Source organism: Molossus molossus, unplaced genomic scaffold (genome assembly GCF_014108415.1).
Source record: "Molossus molossus isolate mMolMol1 unplaced genomic scaffold, mMolMol1.p scaffold_m16_p_2, whole genome shotgun sequence".
In the NCBI taxonomy this organism is placed as follows: Eukaryota; Metazoa; Chordata; class Mammalia; order Chiroptera; family Molossidae; genus Molossus; species Molossus molossus.
Window position 1 is genome coordinate 25,731,329 of NW_023425355.1, and position 26,330 is coordinate 25,757,658.

The following is a 26,330-nucleotide window of genomic DNA, read 5'->3' on the forward strand; positions in this document are numbered from 1 at the left end:
CTGCATAGTATTCCATTGTTTAAATGTACCACAGCCTTTTTTTATCCATTCACCTACCGATGTGCACTTGGGCTGTTTCCAAATCTTAACAATTATAAATAGTGCTGCTATGAACATAGGGGTGCATATATTCTTTCCAATTTGTGTTTCAGGATACTTAGAATGTATTCCTAGCGGTAGGATCACTGAGAACATACTCCTTATTATTTTAACCATTTTAAATATGTTGATTTTTTTTTTTTTAATCACCTAGCATATGGTCTATCTTGGGAATATGCTATGTTCACTAGAAAAGAAAAATATATTGTGAAGCACTTAAGTGTAGTGTACTGTAAATATTATTTAGGCCATGGTGGTAAATAGTGTTGTTCTTTTTTTTTACATTTTTATTAATTTATTTTTGTTACAGATGTTTCTCCTTTTTCCTCCATTGACACCCTCCTCCCGATTCCACACCTCCACCATCCCCAGTATTGTATCTATGTCTATGATTATGCATACATGCATATAAGTTCTGTGATTTATCTCTTCTTTCACCCCATCCCCCTCTTCTAAGTTTTGTTAGTCTGTAACCTACTTTTATGTCTCTGGGTCTATTTTGTTCATAAGCTTGTTTTGTTCATTATATTCCACAAATAAGTGAGGTCATGTGATATTTGTCTTTCTCTGATTGGCTTGATTTGTTTAGGATAATATTTTTACATTTTGTCTAATTTTTTCTATAACATCCTCAGAGAGAGAGAGAGATTAAAATCACTATAATTGTGGTTTTGACTATTTATCCCTTCAATTCTATAAAATTTTGCTACATTTATTGTGAAGCTCTGTTATAAGGTGCATGCATATTCCTGATTGTCCATCTTTATGATGAATTGATTTCTTTATCATGAAAAAATATTCTTCTATCTCTTTAAACTGAATTCTATTTTGTCTGATATTAACATAACTTTGTTAAGCTTTCTCATAGCATGACATATATTTTTCCATTCATTTGTTTAAACTATATCTTTGTATTTCATGTATATCTATTTTAGATAGTTATAATATTCTCTATTTAGTGATTCAAATATATGCAGCCTTTGAGGACTCTATTTTCTTTTATTTTTCATTTTCTCAAAGGATGGCTTATTTACGTAAGTATTGTTTTGTTCTAGTAATTTTTTTTTTGCTTTTAAACTCTCTTTTATTTTTTTTCCATCACCATTTATCCCCTCTATGCCTTCTTCTACCTCCACCCATGCCCCTCGCCTCCCACAATCACAACACTTGTTCATGTCCATGAGTTTTCTCTCTTTTTTTCTAGTTTACTCAGTATCTCAATTCACTCCCAACATTCCTCTCCCCCGACCAGAGTCGTCTGCCTGTTCTCTATCTATGAGCCTGTCTTTATTTTGCTTAGTAGTTCAGTTTATGCATTAAATTCCACATATAAGTGAATCTTATAGTACTTGTCTTTCTCAGACTGGCTTATTTCACTTAGCATATTGTTCTCCAGGTTCATTCATGCTGTCACAAAGGGTAAATTTTTCTTCTTTTTTACAGCAGAGTAGTATTCCATTGTGTAAGTGTACCACTGCTTTTATATCTACTCATCTACTGATGGACACTTGGGCTGCTTCCAAATATCGACTATTGTAAATAATTCTGCAATGAACATAGGGGTACATATATTCTTTCAAATTAGTGTTTTGGATTTCTTTGGATAAATTCCCAGTAGTGGAATTGCTGAGTCATAAGGAAGTTCCATTTTTAATTTTTTGAGATAACTTAAAGCCCAACTAACACTCACTATATAATTAACATTTTTCTTTGCAGATAAATAAATTATCAAGTAAAACTATATTTTATCCATCATTTTTGGTTATTTTGTAATAAAAGATATTTTCTAAAACATGTAATTTACCCTATTGCCTCACACATAAATTCTTCATTACTCATTTTGATCAGTTATTCCTTACAAGCCATAAAACATAACGGTGGTAATCTTATCTCCTATAGTTCCATAGTATGAATTTACTTGGTATCAAGAGATCATTCTTTGGTGATGAACATTTTCACATTCTGGTTACCAATATATAGGTTCTGGAAATTCTACTTTTAAAATATTTTATGATTATAGGCAACATGCAGAAAATATTTTACTCATTAAATATTACATTAATGGTCTAATTATAAAACATCTGTTTTTAGACTTGTAAACATTATTCCACTGGGATTTCTAAATCTCTCTCACTTTTGAAATTTTATTTCAGGGAAGAATAAGGAGGCAAATTCTGGAAATATAGAAAGGAGTATTAATATAGAGAAATTTGGTGTATAATTCCAGATAGAAAAGAAAAGATAAAAAGAGGAAAACCTACAAGAAAAAGAGGCTAAGTGCTGGGCATATAAAGGGACATAAGTACTGAAGATAAATAGGAAATGATAAGAGAATAGACAGAAGTTTAAACAAAAAAGACAGCAAGAAATAACACTGGGTAAAATTGATGAAGGGATGGGCAAATATAAATATTATGGAGTAGTTCTGGAACTTCTGGATACAAGAAAACTAAAGGTTTGTCTTCAAAGTCTTATCTATCTACCCTAGCCTCACAGTCCCCCAGTGGAGGCTGATAAATAATTTCTCAAGGTTGACAGTATATCCTGCTACTCTTCATGGTCTTATTTCACAAATCTTATCTATGAATCATTGATCTATCTATCATCTGTTTCTATTTAATCTAATCTATCTATTTATCACCTATCTATCATTTATCTATTTTGCTGGGAAATGATTCTGTTTTTCTCACATAGTAAAATGCAAGGACCTCATACTATAAATTTTCTGATTAGAAGCTATTTTTACTTCTGATTTATGTTCATGTTCCCAGTAGATAAAGCTTCCCAGAATTCTGACCCATGGATAAGTTGAAACTTGCCAATTTTGAAAATGGGGAACAGGAACCAGGTTTGTTGCTAAGTGCCTCCATTATCACTATGGCAGGCTTACAGCTTATTAAATTCCCTCTCTTTGCCCTGCCAGTTATTTTTCTTTATTCAGGAATGTTTTGTTCTGAGTTAAAGTTCTCCTTCTGGTGCATTAGCCAAACTGTCATTACAACTATCCTTCCTCCTTGGATTGAAACTATTTAGGTATTTTTAGATTTTTTTTTTTTTTTTGATATGTGCCCCTAGTGGGAACCAAACCTGGGACTCTCTGGTCCACAGGCTGACGCGCCAACCGCTGAGCCAAACCAGCCAGGGCTCATCCTCATAGTGATGAGCTCATCATCTTCATAGTGAAGACAGTAGCTACATCTTACAAAAACTAGACTTCCTAGTTGAGATGAGGCATGGGAATCCCTCTTTACCATTCCTAGTAAAAAGCAAACAAACAAACAAACAAAACTACTGTGTTGGTATTAGCAGAATGCCAAGTCAGCATTCTATCTCCTTAAACCTCTCCTGAAAAGACCAAGTTTTCATTGAGCCTGGGATATTTTCTGTTATATCATCTTTTCAGAAAATAAAATAAAATAAAAACAGTAGTAGTTGGTTGTGAAATTTATGAGATATCTTAAAATAAAAACTTAATTTTATAAATTTTATAAGCTCATATATGACAGTTTCTTCATGTGTATATATTGTCTACTATAAATGTTACATCTATTCATTTTTGTCTCTGGTTTAACCTCAGTCATGAAATGCAAAAGCATTAGAAAATAAAGATAAAACTATGTTTCTAAAAATATCTTTGACACATTTTCTTATTCCATTAATTGCTTATCAGTTAATTGGACTTTTTACTAACCAGTGTTATGTCTTTACATAGTTTTTCCATACAGCACAATTTGGAATATTTTAAATTTTTCATATGTACCAGGTTTTACTTTACTGAAGTTACTAAAGCACTAATCATTGTTAAGTTTTACAAGAAGTTACAAATTGATTAACTGCCTTTAATGATAAATACATTTATGGAATGAAACATAGCTTTTGAAAAAATCAGCTTCATTTTCAAAAGCACTTTAAAGATGAGTTACTTTCCCCTAAAATAAAGCCAGTAACTTCACAGAAGTATGAGATTTCAAAGGTAACAAAGTACAAATTGATTCTTTAACACATCAGTCCTAGAATTTAAGTACATGATAATAGAGACCAAAATACTAAACTCAGTAACAACTTTTATATTGTTTTAATTTTGCACCTTCCTGTCAGTCTGTCTTTACTAAGTTATTATTCTTCTGACTGAAAATAATATTTCTGATAGTTTAGCACTTTTATCAAATGTATGATATGATATAGGAAAATTAAAATTATGAAGTTCAGTTATTTAAATTTGCTGGCCTTGATTAATAGTTGGAAAACTTCTCTGATACTACTTTAAAATTGTCATGTATATGAAACTTGTAAATAAGTAATAAACCCTCTTTTAACAATGGGTATTAGGCACAATTCAAACATACATTGTGTCAAAAATATTTAGGAGAAAAATAATCAATAACACCATGTGATAACTGATACAATTATGTCAGTCAAATCCATCAAGATATTGATCAATATGCTGTGACACACCAAAGGAAGTTTATGCTATTAGGTGTTTAAGTCATTTGGGGGTATATATTTTAAATATTTCAGCTCGAAAAAATAACTTACTATGAAGTAGACATTTATCTTTATTCTGCCTAACACCCTTCTGTTAAAACAGTACCCAGTATTTCCTTTGAAGTATACCCTCTTCTTTACTGTCAGTCCATATGATTTACGTAGGATTGAGACCAACCCAAACCTCCAAGGTTGTACCCTGATTAGCCTAAACCATTTATCTACCCTCAGTGATTGAAGAATCTGCATTTGTTCTAGCGTAGCCTTTAATATGTCACTAAAAGTTTACTGATATTTCTAAAAAATAGGCCATTATTCTTTTTTCCTGGACAAAAACCTGAGATGATATAGACACCGAAGACAGTGTTACTACCTTTGGACATTATAGAATGGTATGAGGCAAACCAGCTGGAAGAAGAGTCATGACACAGAGATGAAATCAGTCCAGATTATATCATTTAATCCTAAAAATAGCTGATCCTGAAGCCAGCTCTATCCCTAGACTTTTTAGTTGTTAAGCAAACCCATTTATTCCTTTCTATCTTTTTTTTTTCTTAACACACTAAGTATTGAGTTTTCTGTTACTTCAAACTAGAATGTTTCTAACAGAAAAACCTCACTAGCAGTTGTTAAAAGATCAAATATAAATGGACAGGTAAAATGAGAGTAAACAAAGTCCCCAAACTTGGAACATGTTACCATCTTTTTCAAGTCCTCTTAATGTGTAGGATTTTAATAAATATTACTCTGAAGAAAAGCTGATTAAGGGTGGGTGGGTGGGTTAAAATTTTTACATTCTTAATATACCCAATGTTATATAGATTCATTAAAAACAGTATTTATTTGTAATCTCTTTGCATCTCAATTGCCTACTCTAGCTCAGTAAGTGTTATTGCATTAAATTTTAATAATGTAAGACAACATTTAATTACTACGATTTCCACATCTTTCCTCAATGTTTGTTTTAATATAAACAACAACAATAATAATGGTTACTATGTACCGAGTTCTTGTTATGTGCCAAGAATTATGCTAAATGCCAGGTACACAATTAACTCTTTTAATTGAGACTACATCTTTATAACATCGAGCATTGTAATCATTACTTTACAGATGTGAAAACTGAGGCTCAGAAATTTTAAATAATTTACCTCAGATAATATACCCGCTAAGTAGCAGAGCAGGATTTGAACTTTTTGTCTGACTCCACACCTAGGACTTTAACCACTCTGCTACTGAATTTAAAGTCTATACTCTTTTGTTTGTTTAGTTTCAACATTAGGCCCTCTGTTTTTGGATTATCATCAAAGGTCAATTTGGATTTCAGGTACCTTGTGAAATATCAGAGGGAAAATGGATCAGTAGGAGACAGGAGAAGAGCTACAAGCAGTGCGGACCATTTCCTTGAGGGGAGGAAAATCAGCCACAGAACAGAATACTGTTGAGTTTTTCTGTGCTGAATAAAGAAAATGAATGGGTGGTCAGCACAGAACATGGTGGTGAATCTTGCACAGTGAAACATCATGATGTCGGTAGTGGCGGCAGCAGCCTCTGTGCCTTCCTCTTTGACTTCCACAAAAAGCTTGTATAGAAACAGTTTTCTCCCAGAAAACATTTCAGAAAAGTCTACCCTGCCTTGCTCAAAGGCATCATTTATGCTCAGAGAGGACATCTTCAATGTCTTAATTTTCTTTCAGTTTAAGTGTAGGGAAGAGCACTTCCACATCTTCTTCATCCATCATATCTGGCCCAGTCTATTCCATGAATTTCTCTTCAGGTGTGCAGCCTGGGCATTATAAAATTTTTAAAGCTCCCCAGGTGATTCCTCTTTTCAGGGGTGATATTTACCAAACTGTAGTACTTGTATGTATGTATGTATGTATGTATGTATGTATGTATGTATTTATTTATTTATTTATTTATTTATTTATTTATTTATTTTTCATGCATTCATTTCTTTTTATTCAATTTATTGGGGCAATACAGTTTAACAAAATTATACAGGTTTCAGATGCACAATTTTGTAACACATCATCTGTACACTGTGTGTTCACCATCCTAAGTCAAGTCTCTGTCCATCACCATTTATCCCTCCTTTACCCTGCTCCCTGCTCCACCTTCCCCCACCCATCCTGCAGCTCCCCAGCAACTGCCACACAGTTATCTATGTTCATGAGTATTTTCTCATCTTTTCCTTTTTTGCTCAATTCCTCAACCCCTCCCACCCAACCCCCATCACCCCGCTGCTGACAGCTGTCTGCCTGCTATTTATCTATGAGTCTGTCTCTATTTTGCTTGTTAATTCATTGTGTTCATTATATTCCACATATGAGTAAAATCATATGGTACTTTTCTTTCTCTGACTAGTGTATTTTATTTAGCTAATGCTCTCCAGGTTCATACATGCTGTCCTTTTTATGGCCAAATAGTATTTCATTATGTAAATGTACCACAGATTTTTTATCCATTCATTTACTGATGGACACTTGGGATGCTCCTAAATCTTGGCTATTGTAAATAATGCTGCAATGAATATAGGAGTGCATATATACTTTCATATTAGTGTTTTGAGTTTCTTCAGATGAATTCCCAGAAGTGGGTCATAAAGCACGTCTATTTACAATTTTTGAGGTAACTCCATACTGCTTTCCACAGTGGATGCACTAGTCTGCATTCCCACCAACAGTGTACAACGATTCCCTGTTCTCCACATCATCACCAACACTTGTTGTTTGTGGATTTATTAATAACAGTCATTCTGATAGGTGTGAGGTGATATTTAATTGTGGTTTTAATTTACATCTCTCTGATGATTATTGATCTTGAGCATCCCTTTCTATGTCTATTGGTTATCTATATGTCCTCTTTGGAGAAATGTCTATTAAGGTCCTTTGCCCAATTTTAATTAAATTGGGTATTAAAATTTTTTGGTGTGAGTTTTAAAAGTTCTTTATAAATTTTGAATATTAACCTTTTATAAGATGTATTGGCAAATATGTTATCCCATTCAGTGTGTGGGCTTTTCAGAAAAAAATATTGCTAGGAGAAACATTTGAGATTTTACTGACTATATTTCCTTCTAGGACTTTTATGGTTTCAAGTCTAACATTGAAGTCTTTATTCCCTTTTGAATTTATTCTTGTGTATGGTATAGGAACATGGTCTAGTTTCATTTTTGGCACATACCTGTCCAATATTCCCCACACCATTTATTGGATAAACTACCATTACCTCATTGTATGTTCTTGCCTCTTTTGTCAAATATGAATTGACTATAAAAGCCTTGGTTTATTCCTGGAATCTTTATTTTCTTTCATTAATCTACTTGTCTGTTTTATGTCAATACCATGCTGGTATTTTTATTTTTTTCTTGTTTTTCTTTTTGTTTTTGATTTTTTTTTTTAAGATTTAACTTATCTTTATTTTTGAAAGTGTTACAGATGTCCCCCTCTTTTCCTCCCATTGACTCCCTTCTCACCCCTCCCACCACTTTCACCACACTGCTCTGTTGAACAGTTATGCATATATGCATATAAATTATCTGGTTTCTCTCTTCTCGCGACCCCCTGACCCTTCCCTCTGAGGTTTGTCATTCTGTTCCCTACTACCTTGTCTCTTTATCTATTTTGTTCATCAGTTTATTGTGTTCATTATATTCCACAAATAAGTGAGATCATGGGTTACTTGTCTTTCTCTGATTGGCTTATCTTGCTTAGCATAATTCTCTCCAAGTCCCTCCATGCTATCTCAAAGGGTAAGAGACCCTAATTTTTTTTTACAGCTGCATAGTATTCCATTGTGTAAATGTACAACCACTTTTATATCCACTCATTTACTAATGAACACTTGGGCTGTTTCCAGATCTTAGCTGTGGTAAATAACACTGCTATGACCATAGGGGTGCATATATTCTTTCTGATAGGTGTTTCAGGCTTCCTAGGATTTAATTGTATAAGTGGGATTACTGGGCCAAATGGGAGTTTCATTTTTAACTTTTTGAGGTAACACCATAGTGTTTTCCATAGTGGCTGCATCAGTCTGTGTTCCCACCAGCAGTGCACTATGCCTCCCTTTTCTACACACCTTCACCAGCACTTGTTTGTTGATTTATTGATGGTGGCCATTATGGCAGATGTCAGGTGGCACCTCATTGTCATTTTAATTTGCCTCTCTCTCATGATTAGTAACGTTGAGCATTTTTTCATATGTTTCTTGGCCATTTGTATGTCCTATTTGGAGAGGTGTTTATTCAGGTGCTCTGCCCATTTTTTAATTGAATAGTTTGTCTTCCTTGTGTTGAGCTGTATGAGTATTTTATATATTTTATATATTAATGGCTTATCTGATGTATCATTGGCAAATAGAGTCTCCCAAAGAGTAGGTTCCCTTTTCATTTCAATGATGGTTTATTTTGCCGTGCAGAAGCTTTTTAGTTTGATGTAGTCCCATTTATTATTTTTTTCTTTGTTTCTCTTGCCCTAGGTGATGTACTAGTGACAATTCTGTTGTCTGTGATGTCTGACATTTTTCTGCCTACATGTTCTTCTAGGATTTTATTGTTTCATGGTTTACATTTATGTATTTTATTTATATTGAGTTTATTCTTGTGTATGGTGTAAGTTGGTGGTCTAATTTCATTTTTTTGCATGTAGCTGTCCAATTTTCCTAACACCATTTATTAAAGAGGCTGTCTTTACTCAATTGTATGTTTTTTCCTACTTTGTCAAATACTAATTGTACATAATATCTTGGGTCAATTTCTGGGTTCTCTTTTCTGTTCCATTGAGTTATATGTCTGATCTTGTGCCAGCTCCAGGCTGTTTTGATGACAGTGGCTTTGTAGTATAACATAATATCTGATATTTGACCTTCCAACTCTGTTCTTCTTTTTCAAGACTGCTGTGACTACTAAGGTTTCTTTTTGATTTCATATAAACATTTGGAGTATTTGTTCTAGATTGCTGAAATATTTCATTGGTACTTTACCAGGGATTGCATTGAATCTGTAGATTGCTTTGTGTAGTATGGACATTTTAATGATGTTGATACTTCTAATCCATGAAAATGCTATATGCTTACATTTTTTTTTCTATTTCCTGTAGTTTTCTGAGAATAGCTCGTTGACCTCCTTGGTTAAGTTTATTTCTAGGTATCTTAATTTTTTGTTGTTTTAATGGTAAATGGAATTGATTTTTTAATTTCCCTTTCTGGGTGTTCATATAGTTGTACAAGAATGCCGTTAATTTTTGGATGTTAATTTTATATCCTGCCACTTTGTCAAATTCACTTATTAAATCTGGTAGTTTTGTGGTGGAGTCCTTAGAGTGTTCTATGTAAATTATCACATCATCTGTGAATAAGGACAGTTTTATTTCTTCCTTTTCAATTTGGATGCCTTTCATTTATATTTTTTGTCTGATCACTGTGACTAAGACTTCTAGTACTATGTTGAATAAGAGTGTTGAAAGCAGACATCTCTGTGTTGTTCTTGATTTTTAGGAAAATGCTTTGTTTCTGACCATTGGGTTTGGTGTTGGCTATAGGTTTGTCATATATAGACTTCATTATGTTGAGATGTGATCTCTCTATTTCCACTTCACTAAGAGTTTTTATCAGAAATGGGTGCTGGATTTTGTCAAATGTTTTTTTTAGCATCTATTGATATGATCATATGGTTTTTATCTTTCATTTTGTTTATGTGGTGTATCACATTTATTGATTTGAGAATATTGTACCAGCCTTGCATCCCTGGGATGAATCCCACTTGGTTGTGATGAATATATATTTTTAAATATAGTTCTGGATCTAATTTATTGATATTATGTTGAGGATTTTGGAGTTTATGTTTATCAGGGATATTAGCCTGTAATTTTATATCTTTAAAGTGTTTTTACCTAGTTTTGGAATTAGGATTATACTGCCTTCATAAAAAGAGCTAGGAAGTCTTCCTCGTGATTTTTTGGAATAGTGTGAGGAGAATAGGTGTTAGTTTTTCTTTGAATATTCTGTAAAACTCCCCTATGAAGCTGTCCAGACCCAGACCTTTTTGTTGGGTGTTCATTGATTACTGTTTCAACTTCCTTAGTTTTTATTGGTGTTTAGGTTTTCTGACTCTTCCCAGTTGGGTTTTGGAAGACTGTTATCATTCTAAGAAATAGCCCATTTCACCTAGTTTTTGTTTGTTCATAGTATTTCTTGCAATCCTTTTATTTCTGTGGTGCCAGTTGTTACTTATCCTCATTTGTTTCTGATATTGTTTATTTGGGTTCTCTATCCTTGTTTCCTGGTGAGTCTACCTAAATGTTCTTCAATCTTGTTTATCTTTTCAAAAGGCCAACTTTTGGTTTCATTGACCTTTCCTATTTTTTCCTAAGTCTCGATGTCATTTATTTCAGCTCTGATCTTTAATATTTCTTTCCTTTTTCTTTCTCTGGGTTTTGGTTTTTGTTCTCCTTCTAATTCTTTAAATTACAGGGTTTGATAGTTTATTAGAAATTGTTATTGATTTCAAAATGGCGGCGGAGTGAATGGGAGCTACACAGACCATCTCCCAGGACCAAACTGGAATTACAAATAAGCTAAAGACATATTGTCAGGAAAAAGCAACAGAAAAGCAGTTTGCAAGGATCATATAACCAGGGACACTGACTCGATCCTGGTAGGATTGCAAAGGCACAAGAAGGGGGCTGGGAGCCCACAAATAGCAGTGGTCTGAGCTGTGAGCAGTGCCCATGGGGCTAAACTCCCAAGAGGCCCCAGAGTGCAGAGTGGGGACAGAGCACTGAAATAGCCACAGCCACTCACCTTGGGCTCCAGGAGAAGGAGGTCAGACTGGACTGAAACTGCGTGGGGACACTCGGGATTTGGAACACACTCAGAGTTTTTGCTGAGTTGCAGCCACACAGGACTGTGGCCAACTTACACATTCCCAGGGCTGTGGGGAGAGGTGGTGGCCCTTTCCTTGGAGATTCAACCCCACCTGGTGGCCAATGAAATGCAAATTGAGGCTCATTAACAACAAGCATCTGCCCCAACCTAGGGAAAACCCCTTACTATGAACACCTGAGGGAGTTTATCATTCAACTGAGAAAACAAGGTTCTTCAAGTAACCATAACTAATAGCATCCAGGCAAAAACCTAGAGGATAATTGAACCTTTCCAAGGCTTGCAACTCTACTCAAGAAAGTAAGACTTAACAGTGGTGTTTAACTAAGGTCCTCCCTCGCTCATCCAAACACAGTAGAAGGAGCCACAAACAACAGAACACCAACAACCATAGGGTAAATGTGGCATGCTCCAAAACCCACTGAAATAGTCAAAATGGTGAAAAAAAAATTACAAATGAAAGAACAAGAGACCTCTACCAAAGATGAGATAAATAAAACACAATTAAGAAAGTTAACAGATCTAGAATTCAGAGCCATGATCTTGAGGAAGCTCAACAGCATATGTAAAGACATGAGCACCATGGGTTAAAAACATAGACACTTTGAAAATCAACCAATTGAAAAATAAAACCACCGAGAAGAAATGAAGAATGACATAGCAGAAATAAAGAACACATTGGAAGGACTAAACAGCAGAGTAGAGGAATCTGAGGACCAGATAAGTGAATTAGAAGACGGGGTAGAAAAATATCAACCAATCAGAAAACCAAAGGAAAAAACAATTAAAAAACAAGAAGACAGCTTGTTTTTCAACTGAGAAACCAAGGTTCTTCAAGTAACCACAGCTTAAGATAATTGTGGGACAACTGTAAACGTAATAATGTTCGCATCATAGGAGTCCATGAAGAAGAAGAAAATGAGCAAGGGTTAGAGAATATATTTGAAGAAATAGTGACAGAAAACTTGCAAATTTGGTGAAAGAAGAAGGCATTCAAGTTCAAGAAGCACAGAGAGCCCCAAGTAAGAAGAACCCAAACAGATTAAGAACACCAAGTGCAATAAGAACACCAAGAACCCAAACAGATTAAGAACTTGGTGCAATAAGAACACCAAGACACATATAAATTAAAATGCCAAAATGAAAGACAAAGAGAATCCTAAATGCAGCAAGAGATAAGCAACAGGTTACCTACAAAGAAACCCCCATAAGGCTATCAGCTGACTTCTCAACATAAACACTACAGGCCAGAAGGGAATGGCAGGATGTAATCAAGGTAATGGAAAACAAGGATTTGAATCCAAGACTACTCGACCCATCAAGCTATCATTCCAAATAGAAGGTCAAATAAAGAGCTTCCAAGACCAAAAAAAAAAAAGGCTAAGGGAATATACAAGCACCAAACAAGCACTGTAGGAAATGTTAAAAGGACTGCTGTAATTAGTAGAAAAATATAACCACAATAAACAAAAAATGGAAATAAATAAGTACATATCAATAATTACCTTAAATGTAAATGGACTGAATGCTCCAAAGAAAAGACAAGAGTAGATGATTAGATAAAACAGCATGACTCATATATATGTTGTTTACAAGAGACCCACCTCACAACAAAAGGCTCATATAGGTTGAAAGTGAAAGGATGGAAAAAAAAAATTTTCAAGCAAACGAAAAGAAAAAAAAGCTGGGGTAGCAATATTTATTTCTGATTAAATAGATTTCAAAATGAAGGCCATATATAAAGACAAAAAAGGCCACTACATAATATTAAACGGATCTATCCAACAGGAAGATATAACCTTTATAAACATACATGCACCCAATAAAGGAGCACCAAAATATATTAAAAATCTTCTGGAGGACTTCAAAAAAGAAATTGATAGCAATACAATCATAGCAGAACACTTCAACACCCTGATGGCATCACTGGATAAAGCCTCTAGACAAAAAATTAGCAAGAGAAGACAGACTCTAAATGAAGCACTAGACCAAATGGATTTAATAGATATCTACAGAGACTACACCCCAAAACTACAAAATTCACATTTTTTTCAAGTGCACATGGGACATTTTCAAAGATAGAACACATGTTAGGACACAAAGCAAGTCACTACAAGTTCAAGAAGATTGAAATCATATCAAGCATCTTCTCAGATCACAATGGCATGAAACTAGAAAGCAATTGCAATAAGAACATGCAAAGATATTGGAACACATGGAGGCTAAATAGCATGGTATTAAACAATGAATGGGTTACTGAGGATATCAAGGAAGAAATTAAAAATTTCCTGGAATCTGGAAACAGCCCAAGTGTCCATTTGTAGACAAATGGGTAAAAAATTTGTGGTACATATGCAAAATGGAGTACTCTGCAGCTGGAAGAAAGAAAAATCTCTTATCCATTGAGACAACATGGAGGGAACTGGAAAGTATTATTCTAAGTGAAACAAGCCAAGTAGAAAAAAACAAATACCAGATGATCTCACTTATTTGTGAAATATAATGATCATAACAATCTGAGGAAGAGGGTACACCCAGAGACATAGAAGCAGGGTACAGACTGACAACCCTCAAAGGAGAGGGTGGTGGGGGGAGGGAAGAGATAAACCACAGAACTTATATGCATGTGTGCATAACCAATTGATACGGAAATCAAAGCTGGGGACAGAGTGAGGTGGAAGGGGGGAGGGTGTCAATGGGGTAAAAAAAAGAAACATCTGTAACAAAAAAATAAAATAAAAACTTCCAGGAAACCAATAAAAATGAAAACACAACAACACAAAATCTATGGGATGCAGTGAAAGCATTTCCAAGAAGGAAGTTTATAGAATGACAGTCCTACCTCAATAAACAAGAAAATTTTCTAATAGACTATCTAACCTTACAACTTCAAGAACTAGAAAGCAAACAAAAAGAAAACCACACAGCAAGTAGAAGAAAGGAAATAGTAAAGATCAGAGCAGAAATAAATGGCATAGAGACCAAAAAAACAACTCAAAGTATTAATGAAACAAAGAGCTGGTTTTTGAAAAGATAAACAGGATTGATGGACCCTTAGCTATACTCACCACGAAACAAAGAGAGAGAACCCAAATACAAAAATCAGAAATAAAAGAGGAGAAATAATAAATGACACAACAGAAATACAAAGGATTCTTAACAGTTATTATGAACAAATATATGGCAAAAAATTAGACAATCTACGCAAAATGCACAAATTTCTAGAAACATAAAGTCTCCCAAAACTAAACTGGGAAGAGAGAGAAAACTTGAACAGACAATATCAACAGAAGAAATTGAAGAGGAAATCAAGACCTTCCCAGCAAACAAAAGCCCAGGCCTGGATGGCTTCACGGGGGATTTATACTGAACATTCAAAGAACTAACACCCATTCTCCTCAAACAATTTCAAAAAAATTAAAGTGAAAGGAAGGATTCCAAACTCGTTTTATGATTCCACATAATTCTCATTTCAAAACCAGAAAAAAGCACTACAACAAAAGAAAACTACAGACCAATATCCCTGATGAACATAGATGCGAAAATCCTGAACAAAATACTAGCAAATCGGATCCAGCAATACATTAAAGATATGATTCACCATAACCAACTGGGATTCATCCCAGTGATGCAAGGCTAGTACAGTATTCGCCAATCAATAAATGTGATACACCACATAAACAAAACAAAGAATAAAAACCACATGATCTTATCAATAGATGCTGAAAAAGCATTTGACAAAATCCAGCATCCATTTCTGATAAAAACACTCAGCAATGTGGAAATGGAGGGATCATATGTCGACATAATAAAGGCCATATATAAAAGACCTACAGCCAACATCATACTCAATGGGCAAAAATTAAAAGTATTTTTCTTAAGAACAGAAACAAGACAGGGATATCCATTTTTGCCACTCTTATTTAACATAGTACTGAAAGTCTTTGCCACAGCAAGCAGACATAAAGAAAAAATAAAAGGAATCCAAATTGGAAAAGAGGAAGTGAAACTGTCATTATTTGCAGATGACATGATATTTTACACAGAAAACTCTAAATACTCCATCAAAAATCTACTAGACTTAATAAATGAATTTGGCAAAATAGGAGTATACAAAATTAACCTCAAAAATCAATGGAATTCTTATACACCAATGATGAAGTCACAGAAAGGTAAACTAAAAAAAAAAAAAAAAATCCCATTTACCATCATGGCAAAAAAATTAAGATACCTATGAATAAACTTAACTAAAGAAGTAAAGGACCTATTTGCAGAAAACTACAGGACATTGAAAAAAGAAATAGAGAAAGATATAAAAAAGTGGAAGCAAATACCTTTTTTATGGAAGGGAAGAATTAACATCATTAAAATGTTCCTATTAGCCAAAGCAATCTGTAGATTCAATGCAATCCCCATCAAAATACCAATGACATATTTTACAGGACTAGAACAAATACTTCAAAAGTTTACATGAAACCAGGAAAAACTCCGAATAGCCACAACAATCTTGAAAAAGAATGGCAAAGTATGTGGGATCACAGTACTGGATATCAGATTATACTACAAAGCTACTGTAATAAAAACAGCCTGGTACTGGAACAAGAACAAGCATATAGACCAGTGGAACAGAACAGAAAACCCAGAAATGGACCCAAGACATTATGTTCAATTAACATTTGACAAAGGAGGCAAGAGCATACAATGGAGTAAAGACAGCCTCTTTAATAAATAGTGCCGGGAAAAATGGACAACTACATACAAAATAAATAAATAAATAAATAAATAAATAAATAAATAAATAAATAAACTAAACCGTCACCTTAAACCATACACAACAATAAACTCAAAATGGATAAAAGACATAAATGTGACCTGTGAATCCATAAAAATTCTAGAAGAAAATGTAGGCAACACAATTTCAGACATCATGCGTAGCAGAATTTTTACTGATATATCACCTAAGGTAACAGAAACAAAAGAAAAAATGAACATATGGGACTACGTCAAACTAAAAAGCTTCTGCAGAGCAAAAGAAATAACCATCAAAATGGAAAGGCAACCCACTGTATGGGATAGCATAATTACCAATGATATATGAGATAAGGGTTAATTTTCAAAATATATAGAGTACTCATTAAAACTCAACAAAGGAAGACAAAAAAAAAACAATTAAAAAGTGGTCAGAGGAGCTAAATAGACACCTCTCCAAACAGGACATACAAATGGTCAAGAGACATATTAAATATGCTCAACATCACTAATCATCAGAGAGATACAAATTAAAACAACAATGAGGAATCACTTCACACCTGTCAGAATGGCTGCCATCAACAAATCATCAAACAACAACTGTTGGCGAGGGTGTGGAGAAAAGGAGACTCTAGTATACTTCTGGTGGGAATGCAGACTGGTGCAGCCACTGTGTAAAACAATATGGTGTTACCTCAAAAAATTAAAAATTGAACTTCCATTTGACCCAGTGATCCCACTTCTAAGAATATACCCTAAGAAGCCTGAAACACCAATCGGAAAGAGTATATATACCCCCATTTTTATAGCAGCCTTATTTACAATCACTAAGCTCTGGAAGCAGCCCAAGGTTCCATCAGTAGATGAATGGATAAAAAAAGGTGTGATACATATACACCATGAAGTACTATGCAGCTGTAAGAAAGAAATATCTCTTATGCTTTGAGACATCATGGAGGGACTTGGAGAGTATTATCTTAAGCAAAACAAGACAAGCAGAGAAAAACAAATATTACATGAACTCACATTTTTGTGGAATATAACTTATATGTATGTACACATAACCAATGGACATGGACAACAAAGCCGGGTATGGCATGGGGGTGATGGGGAGGATGGAGTCAATAGGGAAAAAAGGAGAAACACCTCTTACAAAAATAAATTAATAAAAAATTATGAAAAAAAGAAAAAAAAAAAAGAATTTTTTCTTGTTTCTTGAGGTAGGCCTGTAATGCTATGAATTTCCCTCTCAAGGCTACTTTCACTGTGTCCCATAGATTTTGTGTTTTGTGTGTTCAATTTTATTAATTTCCAGGAATTTAATTTTTTTATTTTTTTTCTTGATCTCTTTGGTAACCCATTCATTATTTAATTACATGCAATTTAGCTTCCATGTGTTTATAAGTTTTTGTGTGTTTTTATTGTAATTAATTTCTAGTTTCATGCCATTGTGATCCAAGAAGATGCATAGTATGATTTTAATCTTCTTGAACTTGTGAAGACTTAGTTTGTGTCCTAACATGTGGTCTATCTTTGAGAATGTCCCATGTGCACTTAAGAACAATGTGAATTCTGACATTTTAGGATGTAATTCTCTTTAAATATCAATTAAATCCATCTGACCTAGTATGTCTATTAAGATCTCTGTTTCCTTGTTAATATTTTGTCTGGAGGATCTACCCAGTGAAGTCAGTGGGATTTTAAAGTTCCCTATTGTTATATTATTGCTGTTTATCTTTCCTTTGAAGTCCTCCAAAAGTTTTAAAAATATATTTTGGTGCTTCTATATTGGGTGCATGCATGTTTACCAAGGTCTTATGCTCTTGTTGAAATGATTCTTTCAGTATTATGTAGTGACCTTCTTTGTCTCTTGTTGGGGTTTTTTTTTTTTTGTCTCTTGTGGCTTTCAATTTGAAGTCCATTTTATCAGATATGTGTATTGCTACCCTAGTTTTTTTGTTTGTTTGTTTGTTTTTAATTTCTATTTGCTTGGGATATTTTTTTCCATCCCTTCACTTTCTTCCTGTGTGAGTCTTTTTTTCTGGTCTGGGTCTCTTTTAGATAGTTTACATATGAGCCGTGGTTTCTTTTCCATTCAACTACTCTGTGTCTTTTGATTGGAGCATCTAATCATTTACATTTAAGGTTATCATTGATATGTACTTATTTATTGCCATTTTTATTTATTATCCCTATATTTCTTTCTATATATTTCTCCTTATTATTACAGCAGTTTCTTTAACATTTCTTGCAATGCTGGTTTGGTGGTACTATGTTCCTGTAGATTTTTTTTGTCTTGGAAGCACTTTATTTCACCTTCTACTTTAAATGATAGCCATGCTGGATAGAATAGTCTTGGCTTTAGATCCTTGTTTTTATTTTCTTGAATACTTCATGCCATTTCCTTCTTTATAGTATTTCTGTTGAGAAATCAGTTGACAACCTTATAGGAGCTTCTTTGTAGGTAATTCTTTGCTTTTTTCTTGCTGCATTTAAGATTCACAATTTGTCTTTAATTTTTGGTATTTTAATTATGATGTGCCTTGGTGTGCCTCTTTGGATTTTATTGCTTGGGACTCTGCTTCCTGAACTTGTGTGATTTTTTCTTCACCTAGTTAAGGATGTTTTCTACCATTGTTTTTTTCAAGCAGGTTCTATAACCCTTGCTCATTTCTAGTTCAGTTACTCCTGTGATGCAGATGTTATTTTGTTTCATGTTGTTCCACAACTCTCTTAAAATGTTCTTCTGTTTTTTAATTTATTTTTTTTTCCTTTTGGTTTTCTACCCTGTCTTCTACTTCACTGTTCTGATCCTCAGATTCCTCTAATCTGCTGCTTATTTCTTTCAGTGTATTCTTTATTTCAGCTATGTTATTCTTCATTCTTCATTTTCACTCGGTTGTTTTTTTGTTCTTGTTTTACAATTGGTTGATTTTTATTGTTTCTATATATTTTCTCATGCTTTTAGTATCCTTATGATCATTATTCTGAACTCTATGTCTGATAACTTGCTTATTTCCATTTCATTTAACCTTTGTTCTGGAGAATTCTCATGTCTTTTATTCAGGATTTTTTCTTTGTTTCACCATTTTGTCTGTTTCAGCAGGGTTTTGAGCTTGCCAAAATCTCCCTGTGGGTATCAATGAACTGAAGTTTGTGGCTTTTTCTATTGGGTTTGGATATTTATGGAAGTGACCAAGCTGAACACCAGTGTCTATTCTTACTCTTCTGGGTAGTTGCAGGCCAGGCAAAGACTCAAATATCCCAGAGATCCACCTCTGCCTGCAGACTGTTAGTCTCAGTAACTAAATGAGCCTCAGACTGTAGTCTTTACCTGAAGGTAAACTCCCCTGGAAGATGGGGTTAGAAGATTTCATTAGGTAGGGTAATTTCCCCTCACCCCAGGATAATGCTGCTGTAAAGGAAAAACTCTGACTGAGATAAATGGTTTCTGCAGTGTAGGTTAATGATTCAACACAGGGACCTAGGCAGCTGCTTTCACTCTTTGGTCCCCAGAACCACAAATTCCAACAACCATGTCTCAGGCCAAAGACTCAAAGCACCCAGGGACCCTTCTCTGCCTGCAGGTTGGTTGGTAGTCTCTTACACTTGATGAGCCTCAGGTTGGAGTCCTGTGCTAACAGCAAACTCCTCCCAGCAGGCAGGGTGAAATTACCCCCTGGACTGTAGCTTTCCCACTGCTTTGATGGAAAAACTTTGCCTGAGAAAAACTGGTTTCTGTAGCATGAGAGAATTACTCAGCCCAAAGATTTTGATGGCGTCTTTCTCACCTCTCACCCCAGCACCACAAACCTCTGACTCTCCTCACACCACTCCAATCCAGTCAGCTTTCCCTCTGCCAGTGCTCAAGGTGAGTGGCTAAAGCTGAAATTTAGTGCACTGGCCCTTCAGGTGGGTGCCCATTTTATGAGTGCCTCTCCCTGCTAGAGAGAACCTCTATAGTGGTATTTGTTACAGCCAGATGTTAAACCCCAGACTTCTGAAGGGGAACTTCTCACAGCTCAGATAACTCTCAACTGCTGCCTGTGGGAGACAAGCCAGCCCTCCTTCCAGACTCAATTTGAGCTTTTGTTTATGTTCTTGGTTATAAGAGTTCTCTCCAGCTGTTCTTCAGTTGGTTATTCTGGATGCCTTTTCTTTATCTTAGTTGTAATTTTTGTTTGGTCCTGGGATACAGTCAGTGTAGCTTCCATTCACTCCCCCCCCCCACCATGCTGTTTTTATTACTATGGCCTTGAAGTATAGTTTGACATCAGGTAGCATGATTCCTGCAACTTTGTTCTTTTTTCTCAAGATTCTTGTTGCTACTGGGGGTCTTTTGTAGTTACATATAAATTTTTGGAATTTTCATTCTAGTTCTGTGAAATGCACAATAGTACCTTGATAGGAATTGTGTTGAAGCTATAGATTGTTTTGGGTAGTATGGATATTTTAATGATATCAATTATTCTTATCCATGAACATGGTATATGCTGCCACTTACCTGTATCTTCAATTTATTTCTTCAATGTTTTATAATTTCTGAGATCAGGTCTTTAAATCTGTGACTAAATTTATTCCTAGGTATTTTATTCTTTATCAAAAAAATTGTGAATGTTTTTTTTTTCTTTTAGTTTGTCTTTCTGTTAGTTTATTATTGGTGTATAAAAATGCAACTGATTTGTGGATATTTATGTTGTGTCCTGCTACATTACTGATTTGTTTATCAGTTCCAGTAGTTTTTTTTTTTTGTTTTTTTTTATGAAATCCTTAGTGTTCTCCATATACTGTATCATTTTATCTGCCAATAATGACAGCTTTACATCTTTCTTTCTAATCTGGATGCCTTTTATTTCTTCTTGTCTGATCACTGTGACTAGAATATCCAGCACTATATTGAATAAAACTGTTGAAAGCAGACATTCCTGTGTTGTTCCCAATCTTAAAGGAAACACGTGTAGTTTTTGCTTTTTGAGTAGGATGTTGGTTGGTGGTGGGCTTTGTTATATATAACTATTGCACTGAAGTATGTTATCTCTATTTCTACTTTTCCTTGAGTTTTTATAATAAATGGGTGCTGAATTTTATCAAATGCTTTTTTTTGCATCTAGTGATACGATTGTGTGGTTTTATTCTTCTTTTTTGTGGTGCGTAACATTTAGTGATTTGTGAATATTGTACCAACCTCGCATCTCTGGAATAAATTTCACTTGAGCATGTTGTATGAACTCTTTAATGCATTACAGGATCCAGATTGCTAATATGTGTACACACACACACACACACACACACACACACACACACACACATATATGTTTAGAATTCAAGTAGTATGGATATTTTAATGATATTAATTATTCTTATCAATGAAGATCTATGTTTATCATGGCTATTGGCCTATAATTTTTATATCATTGCAGTGTCTTTATCTGTTTTTGAAATTAGGATAATTCTAACCTCATAAATAAGCTTGGGAGTTTTCTCTTCTGTAAAAAATTTTGGGTCGGTTTGAGAAGTATCGATGTTAGTCCTTCTCTGAAACTTTGGCAAAATTCACCTGTGAAACCATCTGGTCTAGGCCTTTGGTTTGTTGAGAGATTTTTTTTTTTATTATTACTGCTTCAATTTCAGTAGTTGTAATCTATCTATTCAGATTATCTAATTCTCTCTGATTCAGTTTTATAATATTATATGTTTGTAGAATTGTATTCCTTTCATCCAGATTATCTAATTTGTTAGCATATAGTTGTTTGTAATATTTTCTTATAATCCTTTTTATTTACTTTTACAATAATTTTTTTTTTTGCTATTTCAGAGAGAAAGGAAGGGAGAAAGAGATAGAAACATCAATGAGTGAGAAACATTGATAGGCTGCCTCCTGTACACTCCATACTGGGGACTGAGCCCACAATATGGGCATGTACCCTGATCAGGAATTGAACCAGGAACTCTCAGTCCATGAGATGATGCTCAATTCACTGAATCACACTGACTGGGCTCCTTTTTACACCTTTGTTGTCAGTTGTTACTTCTTCCCTTTTATTTCTGATTTTGTTTAAACCCCTCTCTCTTTTTATTGATGAGTGTGGATAAGGTTTGACAATCTTGTTTATATTTTCAAAGAAACAGCTCTAGGTTTCATTGATCTTTTGTATTGTTTTTATTTGCTTTGTTTTCTGTTGTTGTTGTTGTTTAATCCTCACATGAGAATATTTTTTATTGATTCTAGAAGGGGAAGAGAGAGAGAGAGATCAATGTGAGAGAGAAACATCAGTTGACTCCCATATGTGCCCTGGACAGGGATCAAACCGACAATTTAGGTATGTGCCCTGAGTGGGAATTGAAACTGCAACTTTTTAGTGAATGGGACAATGCTCCAACCAGCTTAGCCACCCTGGCCAACACTGCAGTGCTATTTTTATAGACTCTATTTCATTTATTTCTTCATTGATTTTTATTATTTTCTTCCTTTGGGCTTTAATTTTTTTTCTTTTCAAGTTCCTTTAAGTGTAGTTAGATTATTTATTGAGATTTTTTTTTTTCTCAAGATAGGCCTGCAATGCTATGAATTTCACTGTGTTCCATAGATTTTGGGTTGTTGTGTTCTCATTTTTATTTGTTTCAAGTTACCTTCTGACTTTTTTTTCTTGATATCACAGTTAACCCATTCATTGGTTAGTAAATTATTAAGCCTTCATGTCCTTGTGTGTGTTTTCAGCTTTTTTTTTTTTTCTGTGAGTAATTTCTAGTTAAATATCATTCAGGTCAGAGAAGATGCTTAATAAGATTTTAATCTTCTTAATTTATTGAGACTTGTATTTTGTCCTAACATGTGGTTCATCCTAAAAATATTATATGTGTGCTTAAAAAAAAAAAGTATATTCTGCTGCTCTGGGATAAAATGCTGAAGGTATCAATTAAATTTATCTGTCTATTGTGTAATTCAAGGCTGCTGTTTCCTTATTGATTTTTTTTTTTTTATATTTTTTTACTGGAAGAGCTATCCAGTGATGGCAGTGGTGTGTTAAAATCCCATACTATTGTTCTATTATGGTCAATTTCTTTATGTCCATCAATATTTTTTTAATATATGTAGGTGCTTCTATGTTGGATACAAAAATGTTTATAAGGGTTATATCTTCTCTTTGAATTTCTTATTTTATCATTATGCAGTTTGCTTATTCTCTTTTTACTGTAGCCTTTGTTTTGAAGTATATTTTGTTATATATAAGCATTGATACCCCAGTTTTTTAAATTTTTATTTGCATAAAATATCTTTATCCCTTTATTTTAGTCTGTGTTTGTCTTCTGTTCTGAGGTTGATCCTTTGTAGACAGCATATATATTGGTCCTGTTTTTATCCATCCAGAAACACTATTTTGTTGGGAGCAATTAAGCCACTTACACTGAAGTGAATATTGATATATAAATATTTATTGCATTTTATTCTTTTAACTATGTTCTTCTCTTCTTCTATTTCTTTTTCAAGCAGGCTCTTTAACATTTTTATAATACCAGTTTGGTGATAACAAACACCTTCAGGCTTCTTTTGTCAGGAAAGATCTTTATTTCTCATTCAATTATAAATGATAGTGATAGCCTTGATGGGTAACGTAGACTTGGTTGTAGGTCTTTGCTTTTAATTACTTTGAATATTTCATGCCAATCCTTTCTGGCCTAAAATGTTTCTGTTGAGAAATCAACTGAAAATTTTATGCCAGCTCCCTTGTAGGTAACTGTTTTTCTTTTGCATCTTTTTAAATTCCCTTTGTCTTTAACCTTTGCCACTTTAATTATGATATGTCTTTGTGTGAGCCTCTTTGGGTCCATCTTGTTTGGGACTCTCTGTGCTTCTTGCATTTGTATGTCTTTTTCCTTAATCAGATTAGAAAAGTTTTCAGTCATTATCTTTTCAAATGGGTTCTCAATTTCTTGTTCTTGCTCTCTTCTTCTGATACCACTATGATGCAGATGTTGTTACATTTATGTTGACTCAAAGATTTTTTAAATTATCCACATTTCTTACATTTCTTTCTTACTTTCTTTCTTTCTTGCTTTATTTTTTCTGCTCTGATTGGGTGTATTTTCCAGCTTGTCTTCCAAATTACTTAGTCCATTGTTTCATCCAAAGTATTGTTTATTCTTTCCATTGTATTCATTGTATTTTTTATTTTATATATTGTGTACTTTATTTTTGACTGGTTCCTTTTTATGGATTGAAGTCATATTTTATGCTGTTGAATATTCTTATAACCATTACTTTGAACTCTATATCTGATAAATTCTTAACTAAGTTTTATTTAACTTTTTTTTTTCCTGGAGATTTCTCCTGTTCTGTTATTTGGGGTCTGTTTCTTTGTCTCTCTGCATTTGATGTGTTTATTTTTATGTATAAGACAGATCTCCCATGACTCCCAGTCTTTATAGGTCGGCTTTATGTAGTAGGTGTCCTATGGGACTCAGTGGTGCAATCTCCTCATTCACCTGAGCTGGGTGTTCCAGAAATGGCCCTTGTATGGGTTTATGTGGGCCCTCTTGTTCTAATTGAGTCATGATTACTATTACTCATTTGTGCAAAATATTGACTTTCAATCTAACTGATGGTGAGGCTCAACCTCAATCAAAGCATTCAAGTTGCTATGCAGGTGCTGAACACACAGCAGAATTCATTCACCTCAGCAGAGTTTGGTGCCTGCCAAGATCTCAATTTGCATATGCCACTTGTGAAGCTTATTTTATTCTGCTCTGATGTTGCCTGAAGCTGACCAAAACTGATGTTGGTTTTGGGTTTTTTGGCAAAGACTCTGATAAAGGCCAATGTAAGACACTGTCTGTGACTGGTGCTCAGCAATCTATTGGGAATAGTCTCAATGTGGCTTCATTTGTAAATTCTTGGTCATAAGTCTTATCTTCAGTTAGTTTAGAGGGTTATTCAGGATGACTGCTCTATGATTTAGTTGTAATTTCTTTTGGGTCCTGGGTGGAGGTGTGTGTAGCTTCCACATATTCTGTTGTCATCCTGGATCTCAAGAAGATTCTAATGAGTAGAGAGTCTGATCCAAGCAATGGTAACTCTCTGCCGCTTCTTTTGCTGTATGCTTTTGTCCCAGCTGTTTATCATAAATTTCTTATAAGAAAGTTCATTTTCCACTGTTTAGAAATTGACATTTTTATTGGGAAGGAAGATCATATCAGCTTTGTCAACATAAGGCAGTACCAGAATTTTGGTAAATATTTCTCCTATTAGGTCATATTAATGGTAGATTTCTTAAACATCATTTCTACAAATATCACTTTATTGTGGCTGACTTTTTAATGATAAATTTATGCTTTTTTGGTTTATTAATTAATTTTTGTTACAAATGTTTCTCTTTTCCCCCTCATTGATACCTCCCCCTGATCCTGACCTCCCTCACAGCACTGTTGTCTATGTCTATTGATTATGCATATATGCATATAAGTTCTTTGGTTTATCTCTTCTTCTCCACCTCACCCAGCTCCTCTGAAATTTGTCAGACTAAACACTATTGCTATGTCTCTGAGTTAATTTTGTTTATTCACTAGATCTTAGCAATTGTAAATAGTGCTACTATGAATGTAGGGGTATATATATTCTTTTTTATTGGTGTTTCAGGCCTAAAACATAGTTATAGAAGTGGCATTACTGGGTCAAATGGGAGTTCCATTCTTAATTTTTTGAGGAAATACCATACTGTTTTCCATAGTGGCTGCATCAGTCTGCATTCCCATCAGCAGTGTACTAGAGTCCCCTTTTCTCTACATTCTTGCTAGCACTTATTGTTTGATTATTATTTTTATTTTTGTTACAGATGTTTATTCTTTTTCCCCCATTGACACTATCTTCCCCCTCCCTCCCCATCCTGTCCCCAACTTTGTTGTGCATGTCCATTGTTTATGCATACATGCATATACGTTCTGTGGCTTATTTCTCCACCTACCCCCTCTTCTGGGGATTGTCAGTTTGTACCCCATTTCCATGTCTCTGTGACTACCCCATTCCTCAGACTGTTATGTTCATTACCTTACACAAATAAGTGAGATCATACAATACTTGTCTTTCTCTGCTTGGATTGTTTTGCTTAGGATAATAC

General features: G+C 34.3%; 1 pseudogene; it reads right to left on the reverse strand.

Annotated features, from left to right (window-relative positions):
- Positions 1–5,964: 5,964 nt before the first annotated feature.
- On the reverse strand, positions 5,965–25,497 carry LOC118636142 (annotated as a pseudogene).
- Between the last annotated feature and the right edge of the window lie 833 nt (positions 25,498–26,330).